Source organism: Jaculus jaculus, chromosome 4, assembly GCF_020740685.1.
Source record: "Jaculus jaculus isolate mJacJac1 chromosome 4, mJacJac1.mat.Y.cur, whole genome shotgun sequence".
NCBI lineage: Eukaryota > Metazoa > Chordata > Mammalia > Rodentia > Dipodidae > Jaculus > Jaculus jaculus.
The window spans coordinates 41,380,497-41,407,780 of NC_059105.1; the positions used below are offsets into that span (position 1 = coordinate 41,380,497).

A 27,284-nucleotide genomic window follows, 5' to 3' on the forward strand; every position below is an offset into this window, starting at 1 on the left:
TACACAGAGACGAACTCTGCCAGGGACCTTGGGAGGGCAACAGAGAGTTACCACTTGGAAGGGTGTTGTAAGACAAGTAGACTTTATCAGATAGATGGAGAGCATTAGTAAAGACTTCCAATGGAGCATCCAGAGCTTTACCCCTAATTCAAGGCTGAAGCAGCTACAAGCACTGGTTTGTATGTTGGGCAGCAGGTGGGATGCCTAGAGAGGAAGATAGGAGCCAGACTGTGGAGGACTTTGTAATCCAAGCTACTGTGCTGGAAATTTATTGTGAAAATCACTCATAGTTTCGATGAAGAGGAAGGCATAGCCAAGGTTTTTTAAAATACTTTATTTTTATTTATTTATTTGACACAAAAGGAGAGAGAGAGAGAGAGAGAGAGAGAGAGAGAGAGAGAGAGAGAGAGAGAGAGAATGGGTGTGCCAGGCCTCTAACCACTGCAAACAAACTCCAGATACATGTGCCCCCTTGTGCATCTGGCTGACATGGGTCCTGGGGAATTGAACCTGGGTTCTTTGGCTTTGCAGGCAAACACCTTAACTGCTAAGCCATCACCCCAGGCCTTTTAGAGGTTTTTTTTTTTTTTTTTTCAGTAGTAGTAGTGTAGATGACAGATTTGAGGCATGGTTAGAAGCTAAGAGGAACAATTAGGTCTTGTGTGTGTGTGTGTGTGTGTGTGTGTGTGTGTGTGTATTTATTACATGTATATATGCATGTATGTATTTGCATGTGTACATGTGCATTCAGGTTGTGTGCACATGTATGGAGAGGACATAGGTTGACACTGGGTGTCTTCCTCAGTTACTCTCCTCCTTAACTTTTGAGACAGGGTCTCTCACTAAACCTGGACTTGCCTGATTCACATAGTCTAGCTGGGCAGCTTGTCTTGGGGATATACTGGTATCTCTCCCCAATTCTGGGATTACAGGCAAGCACCACTGCATCTAGCTTTTATGTGGGTGCTAAGATTCTGAACTCATGTCCTCATGCTTGCCCATAAAGTACTTACTGAAGGAGCCATGTTCCCCAGCCACATTAGAGTGATTCCAACAAGAAAATACAATGTCAGTCTGAAAGACATATATTTCAGTGATTTTAGAGAATTTTGGAGAGAAATTGGTAAAATCTTGATAGGTAGAATGAAGGAAAATAATATATAAAAACTTATAGATTTTGACTCCAGTACTTGAGAGGATAAACATATTTCTGACTCTTATCAGAAAAACATGAGAAAGTATTTGAGAAAAATGAGTAGATTTCTAGGGTTCTCCAGAAAAATAGATTCAATAACATAATTCCAATGTATGTAAGCATGTATGATTTTATTTTCAAAGAAACTGGCTTCTGCATTTGTGGATGTATAAAAGTCCCACAATTTTCTGTCCATATGCAAGAGACACAGGAAAGCTGGGTGTAAGTTGTAGTCCAAGTTCAAAGGCACTAAATTCTAGTGATGAATGTAAACTCAGGATATTCATGTTTTAAGCTCAAGCTCAGAAAAAATAACCCCAGACAGTTAATACTTCCTCATTTTGTTGTTGTTTTCTGTTTTTTATTTTATTTATTTATTTGATTAAAAGAGGGAGAGAGAGAGGAAGAGGCAGAAAGCAAGAGAGGATGAGCATACCAGCGCCTCTAGCCACTACAAACGAACTCCAGATACATGAGCCTCCTTGTGCATATGGCTTATGTGGGTCTGGGGAATCAAACCAGGGTCCTTAGGCTTTGCAGGCAAATGTTTTAACTGCTAAGCCATTTCCCCAGCCCCATTACTACCTCTTCTAGGTCTGAGGAGCTGTCAGGCAGTGATGTGCTTGCCTTGCAAGTATTAGGACCTGATTTCAAGCTTCAGGTCAGTGAGAGAGCCTATAACAAAAAAGGTGAATGTCTTTCCTGAGGAACAACATCTGAGGTTGTCCTCTGGCCTACACACACATTACATGTGTGTGTACCCACATATGTATGTACATAAACCCCCCAATTTCTCTATTTTATGGATTTAATGATTCTCTCTTGCATTAGTTAGTGATGGATTCTATTCTGTTTATCAATAAGCATGCTAATTACATTTCAGAAATACCTTGAGGGACACACACACACACACTTTCAAAGCTTTCAGAAAGAAGTCAGTGGTGTCAGGATATGTGTGGTATGTTTGGCTTCCCTGCATGAAGGCCCTCTCTTGAAAGCCAATATGGGAAACTTGAGGTTGACACCTAAGTTGCAGTGGAAACCCTAGGGTGTTATAGATGCCAGGAACATGAAACATCTGCTTAAGAAAATTATCGATGCCAAGTGGAACTACTAAAAGAAAGAGAGAGCGAGAGAGATTGAGCTCATGTAGTGCAGGAAGCAGGGCTATGGTAGCACTGCTGTTAAATCCTTTTGGGGATTAGATGATGCCACTTGAGCTCCAAGGTTGAATGTTGACCTGTTGATTTTTGGTTGTGTTTGGCTTTGGTCCTTCCTTACTATACGCCTATTTTCACTTTTTGAAATAGGAATTTTTATACTGTTGTATATTAGGTGAATATAACTTGGTTTTGAGTTTTTCAGGGCCTCACAGTTGAGAGCTTGCCTTGAATCTCAGAAGAGAATTTAGACTTTGGACTTTTGAGCAGTTTCAGAACTGTTAAGATTATGAAGACATTCGCTGTTGGAATGAATTCATTTGGTGTTATGAGATGGCCATGAGGCTGGGGAATAATATTATGGTTTGGATGTAAAGTGTTCCCATAAGACTCATGTTTGAACACTTGCCCCCAACAGTTGTATAGTGTCTGACTTGTATAACCCTCAAAAGTTGAGGTCTTGCTGGTGGGATTTGGGTTGCTAGGGGGAGGCTTTTGATGGTTAGAGTATGGCGGTCTTGGTTCCAGCCTGGTCTCTATGTCCTGATGTGGCCACCATGTGAAGAGTCCTGCCATACTTTCTCATCACCAGAGAGCCACGCTGCCATGCCTGCCCTGTAATAGTGGATGTAAGCCTGAGAAACTGTGAACCAAAATAAATATTTTCTACCTTTAAGTTGCTTCTCTTGTGTATATTATCATCATAACTAAATAATGTAACTAATAGGAGCATGATAACATTAGATTTAACATTGTTTTATTAACCAAAAAGCAAAATAAATAAATTGGACTATTTCAAAGTTAAAAATTTCCACATACAAAGGGATACAATCAACAGTCAAAAAAAAAAAAGGCAACTTATGGAATAAGAGAAAATATTTCCATATTTATCAATGATTACTATAAAGACTATGCAAAATCCTTTATAGCTCAAAAGAAAAATTTGACTCAAAAACTGGTCAAATGACAAAAACAAAGAAAATGAGTGTGGTGATACACACCTTTAAGCCCAGCACTCAGGAGACAGAGGTAGGAGGATAGCTATGATTTCAAGGCCACCTTGAGAGTACATAATGAATTCTAGTTCAGCCTGGGCTAGAGTGAGACCCTACTTTGAAAAAGAAAGAAACAAAAAAATAAAGGATTTGAATAGACATTTCTCAGAGATGTTGGGCAATTGCTCCACAAACCTGATGAGATTCCCAACATCACTGACAGCACCAGTTTTGTGAATCCAAACCGCAGTGACACCACCTAAGACTCATTAGGATGGATAATATTAAACTGCAAACAGGCAAGTAAACAGATCAAACAGACAAAGTTTACTAAGGGCATGAAGAAATGGGAACCTTCATATAACTGTAGGTGGGAATTTAAAATGAAAGTTCTTAAGAAAATTAAAAAAATATATTACCCAATTGCCTAGAAGTTCTACTCCTGAGTATTTACCTCAATTTATTTAGACTGGTATTTATATATTCCAGTATTATTCACAAGGTCTAAATATTTGATGTAACCATCAGAGAAGATCAATGCATCAACGAAATGTGTGCATATATACACATGCATATAACATGTATATATACATACATACATATATGATGTGTCATGTTATCTTTTCTTTTTTGTTTTTGTTTTTCCAAGGTAAGGTCTCGCTCTAGCCCAGGCTGACCTGGAATTCACTATGTAGTCTCAGGGTGGCCTCGGATTCATGGCGATCCTCCTGGGTGCTGGGAGTAAAGGCATCCACCACAATGCCCTGCTCTTCTTATCTTTTAAAAGGAGGGAATTCTGTTGTCAACAACATATATAAATCTTGAGGCCATTCTGGTTAATCAAATAATGCAGTCATAAAAGGACAGATATTATATGATATTATTTATAGAACAGTTAAATTTATATGAGTAAAAATAGAAATGTTACAGGGTGTTGAGAGCTACTGTTTAATGAGTACAGGATTTTTTTGTAAGATGAAAAATGTTCTCTGACTGCAGGGTAGCAATAGTGACATAACAATGCCATTTCATAGGGTCATTATAAACTTGTTGCTTCAGGCTCTGCTTGGTTATTTTATTTCTTGGCCTTCTTATTACCTCCTTTCAAGTTTATTGATTCTATTGGTTCTAGTCAATCTTGTCTTTTTCTATCTTGTCTTTGAATTTTTCTATAACCTCAATTTTGTTAAAAATGGTTATCACATTATTCTTATCACTAGCTAATTAGAATAATATCTGCATTCAAGTGATAACATTTTTTGTTAACTAGGTACTTTTTTTAATGCAAAGCAGATTTTCTTGCCATGCATTGGAAGCCTGGTGACCCTAGAAGAATGATTTCTGGGTATCCCATGTCTTCTAATGTCAGTGATTATGAAGAATAATAATATACTTGATATACTTACCTTTGCATTGTTGGGATAAAGCACCCAATCCAGGAGCAGCTGATGGGAGGAAAGTGGTTTTTTTGTTGTTGTTGTTGTTTTCGAGGTATGGTTTCACTTTAGCTCAGGATGACATGGTTTTCACTATGTAGTTTCAGGATGGCCTTGAACTCACAGCAATCCTCCTACCTCTGCCTCCTGAGTGCTGGAATTAAAGGCGTGATCTACCACACCTAGCTAGGAAAGTTTTTATCTTGACTTACAGTCTCAAACTTCATCATGTCAGGAGAAAGCATGTCATGAGCAGAGGCTGGACATAACCTCTGCCATAGCAGATATAAAACAGTATTAGGACAGTGAGCTGAGCTCTGGCAAGAGGGAACTGGTTCTCACACCCATTAGTCCTACATAGTGAATTCCAGGTCAGCCTGTGCTAGAGCAAGACCCTACTTTGAAAAAGAAAGGAAGGAAAGAAAGAAGAGAGGAAGGGAGGGAAGAGGGAGAGAAAGAAAGGAATTCATGTCAGAGGATAGAAGAGAAAAAAAACTATCTTTCAGATTTGTTCCCCTTTCAGTCAAGGGTGACCACAAAGGCATTATTAGTTTTACTACATTTCTAAGCTTCATATGTGTAAACCCAAGCATGTCTGTGTCAGTGTTTTTGTCACTGTGTCAATGAACTGTCAGAGGGAGTGATTTGCACTTGGCAATGGTCTGATGTAAAGTCTATCAGATTGCTTCTGGGCAGGATGGGAAGGAACATCAAAGACAGCATAGGCAGTAAGGTAACTATGACAGACAACAATTAATCATGTATATCAAAATTCTACTAGTATTTTGAGTGCTCTAAACACAAAGGAATGATAAATTTTTGTGATAACTATCCTGATCTGATCCACACATGCATACATGTACTGAAATATTTCACTGGTCCTCAGTTGTTCCCTAATTAAAAATGAAAATCAGAAAATAGAAAAAGAGTAAGAAGAAAAAGTCACAGAATTCTGGCAATTTTTTACAATGTGGTGGTGATATTAAAATAGCAGTTTTGTTGAGTTTACAAAACAATTGTGCAGAGCAGTTTCCCCTAGCTGTGGCTGATGTAAGAGGGACACTGAAACAGTTGAAAGAGGGGTATTAAGACACTTGTGAGAGAAGTACTGAGACAGTTGTTCTAGGAAGGGTACAAAACAGTTATTCTAAGAGGATTATTGATACAACTATACTAAAAGGGGTGCTGAAACAGCTGTTGTAAGAGGGATTTTTCTATCAGATGGTAGACTGTGGTTTTATATTCCCTAATTTAGGACTCTATAGATTTGAAAATACCCATTCTTCATGGGAAGTTTTAGTTTCATGGACATCTGATATCTCATAGTTAGGTTCTTGGGTAATATAAAAAACTTTTAACAAATCAGATTAATTTGGAAAATAGAATAGTTCTCTCCTGAAGAAAGCATCGTTTCACTCCAGAATTTAGGGATCTGTGCTGTAACTTTTCTTTTGTGGCTTGTAAAATACTTCACACAATGTCTTTATCTAACTGTTATCTGTTTGCCCTGGCCTTGCCATGTAAAATGACCTGAATGTCAGAGCAATTGAAAGTATAGTATGAAATTATTTTAGACTCCTGTCTTGCTGTAGGTCCATGTGAAACTGCCATTTCAGTTATGTGGTGAATGTAATAAACCCAAATGTTAAAGATATCGCTTTCAGAATCCAAAGAGCCCTTTAAGTACATGCTTCTTATTCTTCTTTTATGGAGTAAAGATTGCAAAAGGAGAGCCTACAGTTTTTTAACTTATCTATTTATTTGAGAGAGAGTGAAAAAGGGAATGAGCCAGATAGAGAAAAAGATAATGGGGGCACCAGGGCCTCTAGCCACTGCAAGTGAACTCCAGACTCCTGTGCCACTTTGTGCATGTGGCATATGTGGATCCTGTGGAATCGAAATGAGGTCCTTTGCCTCTGCAGGCCTTAACTGCTAAGCCATCTCTCCAGCTCCAGAGCCTATATTTTTGCTTTAGAGATTTCCCATATTGTCTCATTCTTTAGGTTCCTGAAACATTCACTAGTGGAAGAGGCTTTTGAATTGATATGAGATTTTTCAAGTATGATAGTCTCTAAAATATTGATATGACCAAGATTAAATTTGATGGAAAGCAACATAGTCATGATAACTTAAAGGCCAAATAATTCTGTATTGACCCTTCCCATAAACAAATGAATACATTTGACCTTTATTTTTTTAAAACAGAATTGAGAGGAATGTGCTCAACAATTTATTAGCCACATACCAGAGGTAATATTACCTATTCCCTTAAACATGCCATAGTCTTTCTACAGCTATTACTAGAGTTAACAATTAAGTTTTTATTATAGCCCAACTTAATTTTTTGGTTGCCAAATGGATAAACTGAGTGAAGATACAATAACTGTTATAGTACACCCTTCAATAGTATCGTTAGTCTTTGAAAATTCTACCAGATTGTTTATAATTTATTATCATAATAAAGAGAGAATAATTACAGGGTTTCCACTTAATGCATCCTACCATAGTGTGACTTACTTTACATTACGGAATCAGTATGATGATTCTTCCACTCATATATTTATATATATAGTCTCACTATGAGAGAAACTTGAGCAAATCTCTTTATTAGGTTTAATCAAGGTGTCTTTGTGGGACATTATATCACATATGTGTCCAGCCTACATATGCAGCCTCATGTTGCCAAGTAAAGTGGCCCAACACAATATGTTCCATTTACTTCAAACCTTATGAAAATTTAAATCTTTGGATACTTGTGTATGTTTGTGTGTGTGTGTGTGTGTGTGTGTGTGTGTGTGTAAGAGAGACTGAGAGAGAGAAAAAAAGAAAAAAAGAAGAAAGGTGAAGAGAAGAGAAGAGAAGAGAAGAGAAGAGAAGAGGAGAAAAAGTAGCATGTGGAGGTCAAACTTGGGTGCAAGTTCTTGCCTTCCGTATTGTTTGAATCATGTTCTCTTGTTCACTGTTGCATGCACTAGGCTATCTGGCCCACAAGCTTCTGAAAATTCTCTTATTTCTGGTTCCCATCTCGCTGGAGGAGAGATGGGACTGTAGAAATGTGCTATTGTATCTTGCTTTATATGGGTTCTTGGGTTTGAGACTCTGGTCTTCACACTTATGTGGTGAGTGTTTTCTACTGGATCATCTCCCTAGCCCCAGTATGTAACTTTTGCAATTTCTTTAATAACTTTATTGTGTGCTTAATAAACATGAACGTTGTTGCAATGTGAAAAGTTTGGATATATTTATGTGCAAGTTTTGGCCAATTGCCACCATATTAATAAATCTTTCTCATTTGGTCTTACTTTGCATTCTCACTACCCAACACCCTTAAGGTTCACTTTTACACATGTCCCCCAGTTCCTGCTAGACATGTATTCAGTTCCTCCAATCCCTCTTTGACTCACAGGTTATTTACTCTCTGAAGAAGGGATGCATTTTCTGGGTCATGTAGTGCTCATATCGTGAACATTGCTGTGGGGCAATGAAGACTGAGAGTAGAAATTGAGTAAAGTAGTTATCATCCGATGAAGTTCTAGTTACATGAGTCTTAAGTCTTTACTCAATGGAAGGCTACTTTCTTTTCTTAAGTAAAAGAGTCTATGTTTGCCAACATAGAAAATTCACTGTAGTTTAGGAGTTGAAGATAGCATTTATACACCCAAATGTCCCCATGGAAGTTACTAAGACCTCTTTTTTTTTCTGTCCAGGGAACTACTTTTGTCTATTTAATAATGTTTGTATTTTGGACATTCTTACTCTTCTTGTTCTGTTTTGCATCACAATTTTACATAAAATTTTGGGAGATAGAGAGGCTCTCTGAGCCACATAATTTCTTTTCTCCAGGCTTCTATTGCTGACATCTGAAGATGGCTGGATTTAGAATCCACATACTGTACTTTAAAACTGTCATAATTACTCCCTATATCTTACTCTCAACTGGCATCTTATCCCATTTAAGAAGAGAGTCTTGAGCCCAGCGTGGTGGCATACGCCTTTAATCCCAGCACTTGGGTGGCAGAGTTAGGAGGATTGCTGTGAGTTCGAGGCCACCCTGAGACTCCATAGTGAATTCCAGGTCAGCCTGGGCTAGAGTGAGACCCTATCTCGAAAAACCAAAAAAAAAAAAAAAAAAAAAAAAAAAAAAAAAAGAGAGAGTCTTGTCATTCTGATCTTTCAAAACTCTATTACCCACTAGCTGTGTGTTGTTCCTACTGTTTGGCCACTTAATGCTGGTTCAGGGTCAAATTCATATTCAGAATATTTGCTTTCTATACAAACTATTGTACCATGAGCATCTCTGAACGTAGTGCCTGTAGTAACAGGGCACATATAAAAGATTTATTTAGCAGTGCTATGCCAGGAAACATGTAATACAAGGTTGTGAAGAGGGAAGGGGGAATTTATACCAGAATGTATTACTGTGTTGGCTATTGTGACAGTTTGGTTTTAATCCTATGGTAGTTTATGCTTCCCATGGAAAGATTTTTTATTTTTTGAGGGAGGGTCTCGCTCTAGCCCAGGTTGACCTGGAAATCACTAAGTAGTCTCAGGCTGGCATCAAACTCACAGTGATCTTCCTACCTTTGTCTCCCAAGTGCTGGGATTAAAATGCATGCACCACCACACCCTGCCCATGGCAAGATTTTTAAAGTTAACCATCCAGGGAAACATGGAAATCCTCTTGACTCTCATTTCCCATTTCTCAGGCACGGCTTTCAGGTTGTACTGGGTTCTGTCAACTTTAGACAGCATGATGACAGAATTCCGAGACAATGAGCAGATGATGACTGTTGGTCCAATGTGAAATGCTATCTGCTTGTGTGGGACTAGATCTCATCAAAATGCATGTGAAATTAATGACTGTAGCAGTGGCTAGAGTAACTACAGGACTGTGAAGGTGCATCTGAAGTGTGCGGTAAGCAATGTCTCCTCCAACACATTTCCCCATCATTCTTGACAAACATGCTAATTTCATACAGTACATTTCTTCAAGATGCCTTATCTCAGTTTGACTACTCTGCATGACTACCATTTGAGTGGATGATGCAGGTAATACAGTCAGGGAATTCCTCAGTCAGTCAGCTCACTGTCTGACTTATTCGAAAGAACTCCACTAGTAAACATTGCTGTCCTCACTTCTAATCACCACAGTTGCACTGCCTCGTGTAATAAATCTCAAATTTTTCCTAGATAGCCTTGAGGCTTTACGAACTCAGCTCCAACTTCATGGACTTATATACAAACAGGACTAACGCCACAGGGACAAAGGCACTTTAAAGAGTGCTGACTTCTCTTTTGATCATTCTTCCAACACTCCTCACCAGGCATACCCATACTCCTCTGTTCCTGTACAATTTTTTGCTAACCATGGGATTTGCTTCCTTGTAGTTCCCATAGTTCCTATGTTGCTGACTCCATGCTATGTCTGTCTGTCATCTGTCTTTAGTCTACCATTGTTAACTCCACAATACCTTAAAATCTTATTACTAAAAGTCTTCACAGACTTTATTCAAGGCCATATCCTACCTCCCTGGAGAACCAGGAACTGACGGCTGCATTTGGTTTGGACATTTGCCCTTTTGCAATAAGTTGGAGTGGTGGTAGGTACATGTGGATTAACCCTTGCTACTTGGGCTTACTCCTCAGCAATTGAAGTGGGTATGAGAATCTTCCCTGGAAGTGACTGTGAGTGTTTCAGGTACCAACTATGAAGAATTTTCACATACAAGTTTATGCTTTAATTAGGAAGGAATCCCCATGCTCTGCCTTGGGAGTGAAAGGAGACATAGAATTGCATTTCCTGTAGTTGTTAATTGCTTTTTCCTCTCTGTTGATTTGAGTATTTGTATATCACAAATATGACAACAAATGACGAATGGATAAGAATTAAATAAGCTTTATTCTTTTAATTCACAATTAACAATATATTTCATTCTGATAATCCAGTTAATTCCTCACAATTAAATGAATCATCTTATTTATATATCCAGATTCATTATATGAGAAGCTATGAAATGTTACAGTTTACTGTGCTTTAAATTTTACAAAGCACTTTTGTATCTATTCCCATGTGTAATTCTCAAAGTAACTGGGAAAATTGGGTAGAAGAATGAACTGAAGCCATAATATTGATAAATAAATTACTGAGCATCTTACCTGTATCATAGTCTTAAAAATTCAAAATGTATAAATTTATATGGCTTGTCTGTTATGTTCCCCCTCAAAATTCACTTTGGAGCTTAATCACCATTGTGAGGTATTGAGAAACCATGGGAAATGACTATAGTGTTTAGAGTTGGGATCTGTGGAAGGTAAAGATGACTCAAAGAATGACGAGATGAACATGTTTCCTTATCTTTCATCATATAATGCCCAGTACTATCTCAGGATTCTTCCAGCAAGAAGACCACCATGTGACCCCTTGATCTTGGACCAGAGCTGTGAACCATAAAAAACTTCTTGTCTTTATAATACACTATCTTACTATTGTGCCATTAGCAACAGAAAATGCACCAATACAAGACTCTTTCTTGATATTACTAGTCCAGTTCACACTTTGTTTTAGTTTACAATACCATATGAGTATACATGTACATATTGATAATATTAGTGAGATCTGCTTTGCACAATTTCTCTCTATGTTGATGGGACTCAGGAAAGAGAACAGGCACAGATATGAATAGTCTATAATCAGTTTCTTTTCAAATAAAAGGGGCCTGGGCTGAGTACCTTATTCACAGATCATCGTTTTTTGGCATGCCTGAAGCCCTGGGTTCAATCATCAGTATTGGAAAAACTAGACATAAATGAAAGGTGGTGGGCAAGTAGATTTCTACTATTTCTTTCATTCACATATCTTTAAAACTCAGGCACACTACCTTAGGGAAACCTCACAAATCTTTATCACACCATAAAACATTATTCTCAAGTGTTTTTTCTCTTGCTTCCCATGAGTTGTACCATTCCAGATGTGTGCCTGTGTCCCTAGTGCCAAGGACAGTGCCCCTTATATAGCCAGCATTCAGTACACTCATTATTTGAGTGAATAAACAATCAGAAATCAAATTTTAGTTTATAATTCTGAAGACATCACATCTTATTATTCATGGTTATATTGGATTAGAGGCCTTGAACAATTGAAAATCAAATTTTAGTTTTCAATTTAGGGCATTAATATTATTAGAGCCAAACTAAAGCAAAATGATGAACTAGGCCAAGTGAGTCTTCAGTGATTCTGCACTGCTTTTCTTTCTGAAAATGTTTGGTAGTGTGTATGTAATTCACCTAAATGTTCAGAATTGATAGAAACAAAAATAGAGACATTTAAAAAGCCAGGATTAGATAGTAAGGATTTAATGAAACAGGTTCAATGATACAGATTATATCTAAGATATTCTTCTGTGAGTAAACACATGTCTTTAAAAGTAAGCATTGCTTGATTTTAGTTCAGAGGACTAAAACACAAACATATAAGAATAAAATATTTTGCTTAAATATGAGTTTGATTATATCCTTAGTTCTGCATCTGTCACCAGCTAATGTAATTCATTATGATTTCTTCCAGTGTCAATTTCTTACCTGAAAATATCAAGCTTAAATAGAACATAGGTTTGGAAGTTAAAAAAAAACTAAATATGTATCTCTTTTGGCTTGTTGGTGGAATATCAGTGAGGGTAGCTGCCTTTCAAAAATGTATTTCTGCATAAAATTGACACTTCTGTATATTAAAAATATATAATAGTGTTAAGCACATTTTGTGATAGCATAGTATAAACAGTAGATAGTTGCTATTGTTCAGATCAATCTGATGACTACTCACCTTTATATAAAAATATTTTATTTTATTTTTATTTATTTATTTGAGAAAGAAAGTGATGGAGAGAGAAAGAGAATGGGCATGCCAGGGCCTCCAGCCATTGCAAATGAAATCCAGATGCATTTGCCACCCTGTGCATCTGGCTTACATGGGTCCCAAGGAATCAAACCAGTGTCCTTTGGCATTGCAGGCACATGACTTAATCACTAAGCCATCTCTCCAGACAACTACTCACTATTTTTTTAGTTAATTAATTACTAAAAATTACAAGAAAGTTTGTGCATCCACTGGAAGATGAATGAATATTTGGATGGCTGTGTGAACCCCCAGTTTTTTACCATCAAAGGTGGTGGTTGTTCTGCTGCTTTCAGGGTGACCACATCCCCCATAAGCTGAAGTTCCATGCCTGAGTTATGCTTGTTTTCATTTTTTAAAGTGGCAATTCATTTTTAATAACTGCACCCCATATTTTGTTTATGCCACATATGTTCAATCTAATAATTTATTTTGTTCACTTTGTGCAATTTTCTTAAGACTCCTTCTGTTTTTTCTTTTTCAAGCATTAAAGTTACCATGGAAATGGTGCCATTGGCATCATGGGATATGCAGAAGTGTATCAAGCAGCACTTTGAGAGGTTTTAAAATTCAGACCATGTCATGGAGTGAGAAAATCAAAGTTGACATGCATTTTAGCTTCAATATATGTTTTAGCACATCAGTTACAGAGACCTATGTTTAGGTAATGTTTTGATTGAAAACTTAAATAATAGAATGAAAGTAAAACTTTAAAGCTTTTCTAGTAATGCTGATTACTTCAGGCTATACTTTAGTCACATACTGGCAACTGGGTGATAATTTCAATATTAATAATATTCAGTATCTGTAGCATAATTTGTTTGTCTGTGTGTGTGTTCATTTTAAAAACTAGCTTAGGCACTTCAGCAGGTGTGTTTATTTTATACTGGTGCTGATATATACATATAGATCAATAAATGGACAGAGGATATTTTACCATTTTCTTTGTTATTTTAACATTTTTATTGTTATTAATTATTTACACAATGTGTGTGTAGCCATATTAGTACCATCGTTAGCTTCCTCCCTTTCCTCCTCCCTTCCAAGGGACCCTCCTCATTGGGGAATGTAGGTAATGCATTGTGGAGTTAGCCATCAGTTACCAGTAAAAGGCAATATCTCTATGCATAATGTCCCAGTATATGGCTCTAACAATCTTTCCTCCCCCTTTTCTGCAAATATCCCTGAGCCATGTTGAGTTCATTTTCGTTCTACTTTAGTGTTGAGGTCTCGAGATCCTCTGTGTCTCTGGATACCTGTTTTGGTAGGAGTTGAGTGTTCTCTGTGTCTATCTCCTTCACCTTATGTTGGTACCAGGCTCACCAAGAAAGCAGCCCTCTCATTTCCCCAATTACTCTTGGTTTCAGCTGGGACACTGTTGATGTACAATGGGCTGATTCTCTCCTCAGGTTCTGCATCCATCTGAGAAAGAGAAGCAAATTTTCCATTGGAGAGTGAAGTCAGCACCAGATAAGTGAAATAACCATTATTATTTTATAGATAATTTAATAGGTATAGGTCCTCTTGTAGCCCACAATTGATGGGAGCTTGATAATGGACAGCAGGCTCATATTTTGGATATGATTTTGACTTGTTTCCCAGATCCAGCTATGGGTTCCATTCTACTGAGAGGATCTGTTAGCCAATTAAAGAACAGTTGGTTACCCACCATAGCTGTATACCACTATTACATTTGTCTGAGCATCACATCAGATTATTTGCTGATGAGTAGCTTAGACCACAAGTTGCTTGGACAGATGTTGGTCATTTTCCCTGAGTCACTCATATTGCACCTTCTAGTACTAGACAAGCTAACTTTCTGGGGACTGACTCTCTTCCAGATTCCATCCAGGTCACTCCATGTTTTATATCAACAGCATATGGTGTCTTCAACAGTAGGTTCTTACCACTAACTTTTGGTGTGTCAAGTACTCTCACAGAAATCTGTCTACTTTTGGGAAAACTTGTAGGACCCTGATCAACAGCTCATTGTGGATGCTAACCACATGCTGGTATTGGGAGTTACAGGCCAGTGCCAAGGGAAAAGAAGGAAGAAAAAGATAGGTAATAAAAAAGAGATAGAGAGAAGAGAGAGAAGAGGGAGAAAGAAAGGGAGAGTGAGAAGAACAGAAGAAGATTAAGGTTAGTCTTCCTATCTTCTCTAGGGCCCTGTGATTCAGGTGTTCCCTCTAAGGACCTGACGAAGGTTCAACCACTTAGTCTGTCATTTAGGATGTAGGGCTTTAGGGCAACATTGCCATTTGGGTACAGTTTTGTGTCCCCACCCCACTCCTACCTTTACCTTCCCCTCCCTCCTCACCCCCCCCCCCCGTTGTCCTGTCCTCAAGATGCTTATTAGATATGTCAGTATCTCTGACAGATTCAGGTTAGGAGCCACAGATGTGTGAGACCATGTGACAATTATGATTATCTTTCTGTGATTGGGTGAGTTCGCTGAGAATGATCAGTTCCAAGCTTGGCCATTTTTCTTCAAATTTCATTGTGTCCTTTTTCCTTACTGCTGTGTATAATTCCTTCATGTAGATACACTACATCTTGGTTATCCATTTTTCTAATGATGGACATCTGGGTTGATTCCATTTCTTAGCAATTATGAATTGAGCAGATATAAACATGGTTGAGCAAATCTCTTGGAAGTGAGGCAAGGAGCTTTGAAGGTAAATGCCTAGTAAGGGAATAACTGGGTTTGTTGGTAACACTGTGGTCAGCCTTTTTAGGAGTATCCATATTGCTTTCCCACCAACAGTGAATGAGGGTTCCTATTTCTCCACATCCTCAGCAGCATTTGATTTCGTATTTGCTATCCTTACTTGGGTAAGGTGGAATCTCATAGTTATTTTAATTTGCATTTCTCTGGTAATTAGGGATGATGAACGTTTCCTTAAGTGTGTGTTTGCCATTTGTATTTCTTCCTCTGAAAACTCCCTGTCCAGTTCTTTGTTCCACTTAGTGAGTAGGTTGGGTTGTTTGGCTTTCTATTATTTAGGTTTTTGAGTTCTTTGTAGATTCTAGAAATTAAATCTGTCAGTTGTATAGCCAGCAAAAATTTTCTCCCATTCTGTGAGTAAACTATTGGCTCTGCTTATTCTATATTTGTCTGGGAAGAAACTTTTTAGCTTCATGAGACCCCAATGATTGAGTGATTGTATAAGTTCCTGAGCTACTGGGGTTTTGTTTGGGAAGTTGTTTCCCATTCCTATATCATGGAAAGTTCCTCCTATTTTTTTTTCTTCCAGTTGTAGCTAAATTTCCGGTCTTATATTGAGGTCTTTGATCAATTTGGACTTGATTTTTGTGCATGGCAAGATGTGTGGTTCAAGTTTCATTTTCCTTCACATGGTTATACAGTTTGGCCACCACCATTTGTTGAAGATGCTGTCTTTTTTTCCCAGCCTACATTGTTAGGACCTTTGTCAAACATCAGGTAGCTGTAGTTAATTGACCCCAAAGTCCAGGTCCTCAACTATTTTCCATTGGTCTGTAATCCTGATTTTATGCCAGTACCACGTTGTTTTCATTACTATGGCTTTGTAATATAGCTTTAGATCGGGTATGGTGATGCCTCTAGAGGTGTTTCTTTTGCTAAGAATATTCTTGGATATCTGAGGTCTTCTACCATTCCATATGAATTTTGAGATCATTTTTTTCTATTTCTGTGAAGAAAAATGTTGGTAGTTTTATTGGTATTGCATGAAATCTGTATATTGCCTTTGGCAAGATTGCTATTTTTACAATGCTAATTCTGCCTATCCAGGAGCATGGGATCCATCTTCTCAATTTCTCCTTAATGTGAATATTTTATTCTTATTGATGCTATTATAATATAACTATTTTCCTTTATCTTCTTTTTGGATTATTCATTATTATGATGATGATATAATGATTATGAAAATATACAATTGATATGTATATGTTGATGCTGTGTCACACAATATTGATGAACTTATTTAGCAATTCCAATTTTTCTCTGTAAGTTTCTCAGGATTTATTATATACTAGATTGTATCATCTGAAAATGGAGATAGTTTTATTGCTTTTATTTCAATATAGATACACTTAATATTTTCTTGCTTATTTGTCCTTTTCTACATTTATTAAGATACTTGTATCTTTTTAAATCTTGTGGCTAGTGTGTATGACTGTTAAATGCACCCTGCACATGGGATATATCCCACTGAACCAAGGTTTATATATAACTGTTCCTTTTTTTTTATTTTGCTGGGTTCAGTTTCCTGGTATTCTCTATGCACATTTATAGACAATATTGGTCTATTGTCTCCCTTTCTTGCTATATGTAGGTATAGTTTTAGTATCACAATAATATCATCTCATGTAATCATTGGCAAAAATCCTTCTTATTTTTGGAGAAGTTTGTGAAGAATTAGCATTAAGTACTTGAATATTTAAAGTATTCAATAGAAAAGCTAGGTGATCATTTGTGTTTTTTCAAACACTGATTTATTCCCCTTTTTATAGATTTATTCAACCTGTGTATACTTCTATGAGTCAGTTTCGGTAGTCTGTGCTATTCTAGGTATAGTTTCAATTCAATCTAAATATTCTAGTTTTATGCCACACAACTAGTCATAACATTCCTTTTTATTTTTGTAACATCAAAGGTGCTGTTTTCCCTTCTCCTACTCCCCATAACAGTAAATTGTCTTCTCTCTGTGTTACCTTAGTCAGTCTAATTGAAAGTTTTCAATTTTCTTGACCTATTAAAGATCAGCTTTGAAGGAGGGATGGTGATAGACACCTATAACTTGGGAGGTTGAACTAGGATGATTATTAGCTTAATGTCAGCTTTGGTATCCTGGTTGGACCCTCTTGATAAATAAATTATAGATATTTAATTTATTTATTTATTTGAGAGCAACAGACAGAGAAAGAGGCAGAGAGAGAGAGAGAGAGAGAGAGAGAGAGAGAGAGAGACAGACAGAGAGGGAGAGAATGGGCATGCCAGGGCCTCCAGCCACTGCAAATGAACTCCAGACGCGTGCACCCCCTTGTGTATCTGGCTAACGTGGGTCCTGGGTAACTGAGCCTGGAACTGGGGTCCTTAGGCTTCAGAGGCAAGCGCTTAACTGCTAAACCATCTTTCCAGTCCAATAAATATTTTTTTTTGTTGTTGTTGTTTCAACTGTACTTTAATGACTAGTTATTTTAAATCAGCATATTTTGTTTGAATGATGGCTTTAATAGATTTAATAGTACTTCAAAGACTTGTTTCTGCCAGTATTTTTTTTAAATTTAATTTATTAGTTTTCTTTTCAGTAAATACAGGCAGTTTGGTACCATTATTTAGGCTCATCTGTGATCTACCCCCTCCCATTAGACCCTCCTTGTTAATGAAAATGGGTCGTGCATTGTGGAGTTAGCCCCCAGTTATTGGTATGATAAATGTCTCTGCAAATCATGACCCAACATGTAACTCTGACATTCTTTATGCCCCCTCTTCCGCAAGATTTCCCTGAGCCATGTTGGGTTCCTTTTTGGTCTGCTTCAGTGCTGAAGTGTTGGGGGCCTCTGAGGCTTTGGCTCTCTGATTTGGTAGGAGTTGATTTTTCTCTGCGTTGATCTCCTTCCCCTTTGTGCTGGTATCCGGTTCACAGGAAAACATCACCCTTGCTTATTTCGCCAGTTGTCCTTAAAAAACTTTTATTTTATTGATTTTATGTATTTCATCTCATGAATTTCTCCTCTATTTTTCTTTCTTTCTTATATTTGTTTTAAAGCTATTTTACTCTATTTTTCTTAGAATTTCAGGTCAAAAATATTGATTAGAGATATTTTTTATTAATAATCTAAACATGGGGTGGGGAGATTGTTCAGTGGTTAACTGTGCTTTCTGGAAAACCTTGCTAGCCCAGGTTAGATTCTCCAGTGCCCACATAAAGCCATGTGTACAATGTGGCACATGAATCAAGTCCGTTCACATTGGAAAGAGGCCCTGGCATGCCTTTGCTCTCTGTCCCTCTCAAATAAATAAATATAGATTTTAAAAAGATAGTACTCTAGGCATAAAACTATACATTTTATTTAAAATGCTATATTTGTGTTCCATATGCTTGTTTAGATAGAGTATGCCTTCATTGCTAAGTATTTTAAGCAAAGTATGTTATATAATATAGCAGCTCTGAGTTCTGACTTCCTCCACTCTCTAACACTTCTTGCTCTTATTTATTTATTTGTTTAATGACTGGCTGTATTGCTTTAGTGCATTTTATTCTCCCAACAGTATTAAGCTATGATGTTGCTCCTTAAGAGGCATTTCCTTATGGGCCAATACCTCAGTAATCTTATTGTAAGTATGTGTAAGACAGAGCATCTGTCCCAAGAGTAGGCCTAGGACAGAAAAGGCAAACCCAACCTTCAGCTCTGCTTACTTGGAACTTAGACTCAGCAGTAGGGGTTTGAAAACAGGAAGACACATGTTGGTATCTTGTTCCTCTCAGGGAGATACCACTTTGGCTGATAGCTAAGAACATATTTTTGGCTGCATCAGTTTGAGGTGGGATTTCCATTTTGCCTAGTTAAGAATCACCACAGTGTTTAGAGCACCCTACAGATTGAATCACTATCCATTCCATTTTAAGTGAAATCAGTTTTTCTTTGGGAAGACAGTAGGAGATACTGGCTTTAAATCATGCTGTGTCTTGCTATACAGCTGCACCATTCATCATGGTTATTTGAATGAAATGTCTCCATAGCTTAATGTGTTTTGAATACTTGGTCCCCAGCTGGTGGATTTGGGAGGTGGACCTAGTAATGTCTGTTAAGCAGTCTTCTTGTTCATTCTGCTGTATGGTAAAGTTGGAGGATTGCTGTCTTACATTTGAGACTACTTCTTTTCCCTTTTAATTTCAAGCTTGTCTAACTCCATATTTTCCTAGATTCCATGAAGAAATGAATAATTAACATAGAAATAAGATCTCTTGATAAGATATTATCATTAAACTGCTCAAATCTAAAGCAAAATTATTAAGAATTTGCTGTCTACCCTGGGTTTAATGTTGGCATTTTCCTACTAACAACAAGCAGTGTTTCCATTTATCTCAACTCCCTTGTGTTTAATAGTATATAAGCACACACACAGACACACATTATGTTTAAGTAACAAATATTTTTGAATAGTGGACTTTGGGGGTTGTTACAAGTGAATTATAATAAGTCATGTCTAATTCAAATTTGTGACACTTCTATAAGACAGTCTATTCAACAGAGAGAATTGAGTCTTGTGGTAGTTTGAATGTATGCTCTCCAACAGACTCAGGTGCCATATTAAAGCTTGTCTCTAGCTGCCTGTTTGGAAGAGGTGTCATTCGGGGCAGATCCAGAGGTCCAGACCTAAGGCATTACTGGGGGCATATCTGAACTCCAAATTCCAAGCTAAAGGCCTGAAGAATAGTGTGGGCTCTGCCCGGGTCCCTGCCACTGTTTCCCTGCAAATCTGGCTTGTGCTTGCTTCTGGTGCTGGCTGGCTGGTGGTCGATTTCTTTTTGCTTGGATCTGTGAAGGTGGGTCAACTTCCACAATTATAGAACTTCCCCTTGATCTGTAAACTCCAAATAAATCCCATTTCTTCCATAAACTGTACCTGTTTGGAAGTTCATCCTAGCAACATGGAGCTTACTACAACTTGTTTAAATTAAACATCTTGTGACCTAAGAGGTGTGGAACAAGGCTTGAGAAGGCTTGGATCAAAAGCTGAGATCTTTCCTTGTCATACAATACAGGTGAAAATCAGTTTAAATACATTTAATTTGAAAATTTTGTTTTGTTTTGTTTTCTTTATTAGTTATGTACATGCAGAGTTAGATTTACAAAAATTCTGCAAATCAAGAAAAGTGGAATTGTTCTCATATTTTCTCCCTTTTGAGGCAGATTGTGCTAATTAAAATTTCTTTCCAAAGCTTTAGTGAGTTGATTTAATGATAATTAAGCAATTTTAAATAATTAAGTTAAAAATATTAACTAAAGCAAGACGTGATGTGCACCTGTGGTCTCAGTACTTGAGAAGATGGCTGAGGCAGGAGGATCTCTTGCACTTGAGAGTATGAACACACTAAGCAACATGAGTAAGACCCCACCATCTCAAAAATCAGTCATTTAAGTTCAAAGTTGTGATGGGTAAATTAGATAGCTAAGAGAAGAAATAGTGCCATTTCAAGTAACAGAATAACAGGGTGCATAATTTTCACAGGAGTAAGGAACTAGGTACAGATCTTAGCATTTGTGAACTTACCAGTTGATACCTATTCAGGGAAGGTAATATATGGCATAAATGCTACCTTGAGCTACCAATAGAAAGCTAGAATTAGAAAGAATTTTCTTTCATCGAATGGGAGAAAATAAAACTTAGTACTGTTCTGAATTAAGGCAATATGAAAGCTGTTATTTATCTAAGACTTGGGAAAAAGTCACCCTGTAGATATCAGAATCCTAAGCCAATTTTCACCAGTAAACAACAGCTCCTAGACATAGGAAGTGCTCGACATTTGCTGCCTATGTCAGCATTCCATAAAGGAACTTGCCTCTGCTGTGTTCCCACACACTCCTATGAATGCACATTTGCAAAGAAGCAATACATATGCTACTTGTGACATGTACCAGAGAAGCATCAAGGCATCTGCTCCCCCAGTAAAGTCACACTCAGTCTTTATTTTGCCACAGCATATCAGGGTTGTGTGAGTCATTTCATGGAGCACATTGTTGCCGAGTGGCATTCAGGAGGCTAAGACCTGGCAGTTGTTGGCAGAAAGACCCTGGTGCTCCCTGGCTTGGCTGGCATCTCAGTGCTCTGATTTCCCAGCAGATGAGATGTCAGAAGCTGTGGACATGCGGAGGGAGCAGCAGGTGTTGACCTCTGATCCACAGCCTTCTGGCACATTTCCTATTTCTCTTCAATTGAAAAATCATTTATGGTAAATTGTGAACAATCTCATTCCATCTTTCCCCTAATGCCACCTGCCATTAGCCAGGGCTTTAAATGGTGCAGACATTTTCCACCTGAGAGAAAAGCAGTAATATTGCTTTTGAAGTGTGGTATATTTTCTTGCCCTGTATCTTAGGTTAGAGCCTGAAAACTTGTAGGCACATTACAGAGAGGAGTGAAGAGGAAAGAATGGAAGGGGGAGGAGAGGAAGGTAAGTACATTAATGAAGTGGGAAAATTCAGAATCCCTAAGTGTGGACTGTAGCTGTAGCTATGTGACTTGAGGCAAATTGCTAAACAGCCATCATCATTTTGTACTCAGTTATCTATCAAAGAAGGAGGGTACTATGTTATTATGTTTGATTATTACTAAATTAATAATGGAGAATGTCTACTAGTATGATGGATAACATTTGATATATAATTTTATTTATTTATTTATTATTATTATTTGAGGGAAAGAGAAAGAGGGGAAGGGAGAGAGAAGAATGGGCATGCTGGGGCCTTTGGCCACTGCAAGTAAACTCTAGACTCATATGCCACCTGTGCATCTGGCTTATGTGGGTCCTGGAAAGTACAACATGGGTCCTTTGGCTTTATAGGCAACCACCTTAACCACTAATCCATCTCCCCAGTCCTTGATATATAATTTACATATATGTAATTGATATGTATAGTTATATATATAATTTTATAGGTAGTATTATTATTGTAGTACATTTCATTTAAATTTGTTTTTTCTAAAAGTAGGACCCAAAAGAAGGGGAGGAGTGCTTTTGCAACACTCTCTTCCAGACACAAATGCCACAGTATTCATGACCTCATAGTGGCTGACACTACCTGCACAAGACCTGTATAATAGGAGGGAAACAAATGACACAGCCAAATAGAAGAGAGACTCGTTGGAAAGAAGAAGGAATCCAGTGGAGGGAGGAGTCAGGAGATAATGAAAGGAGGGTCATATGAGAGGATGATTGCAGTATATTGTCCTTATGTATAGCAGTTGTCAATAAAATGTTTAAATTTTTTTCCAATAGATGCTGTTTTTATTTCTCCTTTTCTTCACTGGTTCTGTAATTGAACTTGGCATGTCCCATCTTTTACTGATTTTGCATGGTATACTTCCAGTGACCTTGAGATGGGGTGGGCAACTGGACCTCAATATTCTCCCCTGGCTAGTGGATGATCATGGAGGAAGTGCTCATCCTCCCGCTGCTGTTCTAAGTATGATATACCCTCCCTTTACCTAATGCCATTTTACTACAGTCCAGAGAGGACTCATTTCAGTTACCATGGCTGTGTAACAAATAAGTCCAAAATTATTGTTTTAAACCAATCACAACATTGCTTTGCACATGTATACAATTTGGGTGAAAACTACTGGAGTTAGATCTTCTGTGCTCCATCTTAGGTCACTTGGGGGCTGGACATCAGGATGAGGTTTGAGAGCACAGTCATGCATGTGGAGGTTGATGCAATGAATAGCAATAGCTAGTTAGAACACGGACCAAGTAGAGGCCCTCGGGGAACTCTCTCTGATTTCATATTGTTTATCCAGATAGTTTCTGTAGCATGGAGCAGATGAAATAATTCACTCTGGACCCTCAAGGTCAAGGTGGACAGAAGAGAGAAGGAGAAGGAATGGTGGGGGGGGGGGGTGGACTCACCCTTATAAACTTGTCTACTACCTTCCTTTAACTGAAAGTGAGCCACTAAGATGGATCCAGCTGTAGCAAGGCAACTAGTTGTCACCTTTTAGAAGGAAGAGTGACAAAATTTTGAGAGAATTTGATGGGATCAATATCACCACTTTCAAAAAATACAGTCTGCCATACAATCTAAGAAAATTCTCAGTTGAAAAGATTGGGTCATTCTCCACAAAGATTATATACTTTTCATATTTTTTTTTATTACTTCAAATTGAACAAAGTGTGAAGCAAATTGTCTAGACAAGCTGTCCTCAAACTTCTGGTGGTAGGATCTCCTAAAACACTAAAGAATTATGTCAAAATTCTTAAGAAATTTTATTTATTTACAGTGTTTACTATATTTGATTAAGCCTAAGAAGTTTTAAGTTGTATTGTTTTTAAAAATTATCCTATTTCATTTTCATATATTATTAAATGGAAATTATTATGTTTCTAAAACAAAATCAGCACTGTATTAACAGTGGCACTTTTCTACAAATGAGCTCATCCATCTTATTCATTAGTATTAGATTTGCTTTCATCTTTAATTGTAAAATTATATGTATACCAGAATTGATTTAAGATAAATTTCTTTGCAAGTTATTATCAGTAAGTGTTTGATTTACATGCCTATTCTACAAACTTTTAAAAATTCATGGGACAAAGGAAACCTTGAATGGTTAAGAAAGGCTTTATGTTACAAAGATAAGGGAGAGAGTGAAGAGAATCTTTGTCAGAAGTGCTGATAGGCATTTGGAACAGTCTTTAAAAATAATATCAGAATTGAATAAGCTTACTTGTTAGAAGAAATAAAATCAAAAATCAATCTCAACTGTGACTAATTTGGGCCATATTTTAGATTTCTTTTTAAAAATATGTATATTAACAGGTTATACTTTTTTAATCCTGTCACCTTGACTCCACTTACCTGCATGTCCTTCTTAGATGGGTTATGGTATTCACTGTGGGATCATGAAGGCCTAAGTCAGTCTTTATGGGGTAGTGGCAGGGTCCTTACTTTAGGGTCCTACCCACTCTGTGGCTCTTACAGTCTTTCCACCCCCTATTCTGCAATGCTCCCTGAGTCATGGCAGGCCTGTTAGCAGTCTGATTTAGTGTTGAGTTATTTGTACCCTCTGGATATCTTCTTTGATAGAATTTGATTAACCCTGGCATCTGCCACCATAACTCTGGGGCTGGTTGTCAGGCTAGCAGTAAGAGCTGTGTTCATGAGATTGGTTCCTCTGGAATTTCTCCTGGGCCCTGGCTGAGCTGGTAGAGGTAGCAAGTCTCATGGTGGGCAGTCGACTATCTTCTTGTCTTGTCAATGGATCTAGGCTCTCCTCTGTGTTCTCTGCCATCTGAAAAATAAAACAGTTTATAGGCATATGAACCCTTATTAGCCAAAGAACAGTGAAATTTTCTTTCTAGAGACCATGACCTTCCTAGCCATAGGCTTTTGAGTGCATTACTAGTAGAAAGTATGAATTCCCTCTCACTGAGTGGGTGTCATATTCAATCAGAGAGCAGTTTTGTTACCCCCACATCTCAGATGCCCCTAGTGCATAGGTGTTCACAGCTTGCTTGTCTGGTTGATTTAGCAGCAGGGTCCCCTGTTTGTTCATCTTGTTGGTGGCCATTATCTCCCATCAGCTCACATAGCACTTTCCTTTACTATGAGGACTAACTAACTAGCAGAGAGCTGGCTTCCATCTAAGTTTTAGTGTGATCTCTAAATGCCCTGTGGCCACACCTATGGTGTCTTCACCAATAGACTCTTGATGTTCAGACAGACCTGGTAGTTAACTAAGTGCTTTGGCAATATCCTGCATTGTTTGGGGGAGGGGTAGTTTCATGGACTTCCCTGATTAACAGCACACTCTGGGATTAACCCATTTCTGGCAATGGGATTTACCTACATGCGTCTGTGGTTTTAGGGTTGAACTTTCTCCACCCCTAACTGGTATTTCTGCTCAGATGGTTTCCTTCCCCTCTCATTAAGAGTTATAGCTTTCAAATAGCTAACTGATAAGAAAATTTCTATGGCACTGACTCATGCTATCATTAGTTTTGTATATTTCTCCCCTCCCAAATTCCCTAACCCCAGTACCCCTCAAAACCTTTCCACCCCTGTAATCTGTCCACTCATTTGTCACTATACTGTCCTCTCATCCTTCTCCTTTTATTTACTTATTTATTACTTATTTATTTATTTTTAGAGAGGATGTTACATTGGCCCTGAGCTCAACCCGTCACTAGACTGACTGGCCACTGTGCCCCAGGGTCCTACATGCCTCTATCTTCTCTACCTCTGAGATTACAAGCATGCACTAGCACACCTGTTTCTTTTTAACCTGTGTTCTGGGGTTAGAATTCATGCTTGCAAGGCAAGAGATTGACTGAGCCATTTGCCCAGACACTCTGCATCTGTCATTGTTCAGATATGTGGTCCTGAGGAGGGGATGTGGGTTCTAGGTCTGTGTCAAATGAGACACTACCCTTACCAAGTTCATAGTGTAACAGTGAGTCAGGGGTTAAGCCAGCACCTGCCATCTCAGCATACTGTACTGTTGCTATAAAGCTGCTTGCCCAAGTTTTACCGGGGTTTTGGGTAGTGAAGACTCTTACCTCTGGGATGAAGAAACAGGAAAGTATAGATCTCCACTAAGCATTAACAGACAGCTCTCTTTCTTGCTATCAATCCCTGTGTGAGAAATGTAAGCTTCTTTAAACTTCCAGAGTCCTGGTGGTTGTGAAGTTATTATGCCCAGTGGAGGACAAGGTATGTGACCATGAATGGGTACAATAGTGAAAGAAATTTGGTGAATACCAATACTGTTCACATGAAAAGATGATGTTCAACATTAATAGCTGTCTTGCTTTACAAACTTGCCTTGTGGTTTATGCTGGTTTAAACAAAACTAATTAAAAATAAGCCTCACATGGTTTGATTTCATTTAATGATCACAAGGAGCTGATAAGGAAGGAGCCATTGCTATCAAGATTTTTAAAAGTAGATAAAATGAAACTGTTTCACAAAAGCTTACATAGCCTGGTACTCAAGCTCTGGTTGTTTTTATTCCCACATCTATGTTCTTAACCATCTGGTCATTTTAAAATTTTGAGCAGGTTCCATTTTGTAAAGGAAGAGATTGATATGGGGTCCAGGCAGATACAAAAGATATGAACAGGAGGGTTACAAAGGCGAAATATCACTATGAGATAGGCAATAAACCCTGGATATCTGTTGCCAAGATTCCCTTCTGTGTTTCTTTACCTGGAATAACTTACCTCTATCAGAGAATAGGAAAAACTCACATGGTGTGCATTTCAGCAGATGCAAATGGTATCCTACCACAGCTAAATGCTTGAGGAAGTAAGATGCTGTCAGGAAACTATTTACAAAGTCACTTTGGCACTAAATATGAAACCACATCTAATTATGAACATGATTGCTACTGTTAAGCACAAGGAAGAGAAGAACTAACTCTGGTACAGAAAGAAGCATCTTATGATAATGAAATGGTCACTTGTCAGCCATTGTCTAAGAAAAATGTATAAATAGGGAACATAAAGAAACAATCAATTTTTTCAGAGGTGCTGGCTGGGGAATGATTGTTCTTCACAGATAATTGCAATTTGGGTAATATTTTATTCCTTTCAATGCATGTGAAATGATTTGGCCATTGTGTGTGTTTTTTATTCTATCTAAGGAAACACATTACCTCTATTCAATCCAGAGTCAATTTCATTTTCACTGGGTCTCCAAAGGAGGATCTAGGCCTTTCTAAATGAAAAGCAACATTCTCCAAAAAGCATAGTGATGACATCTTGCAGTCTTAAGTAGCATCTTGCTTACTTGGAAGGATGAAACTTTGTTCCTTCTAGGGTATAGTGAAGTGTTCTGGAAAGATCATTATTTTACACAGGAAACCTTGCTTATCGTTCTAATTTAATTTCAAAT

General features: G+C 37.8%; 1 long non-coding RNA gene across 1 annotated transcript in view; it reads left to right on the forward strand.

Annotated features, from left to right (window-relative positions):
- LOC123460168 overlaps positions 1–14,146 on the forward strand; it is a 30,926-nt gene extending 16,780 nt beyond the window's left edge. The window contains exons 3-4 of the long non-coding RNA XR_006636830.1: positions 9,493–9,701; positions 14,087–14,146. This is a non-coding gene — a long non-coding RNA (uncharacterized LOC123460168). The remainder of the gene's footprint in view (positions 1–9,492; positions 9,702–14,086) is intronic.
- The last annotated feature ends 13,138 nt before the right edge of the window (positions 14,147–27,284 follow it).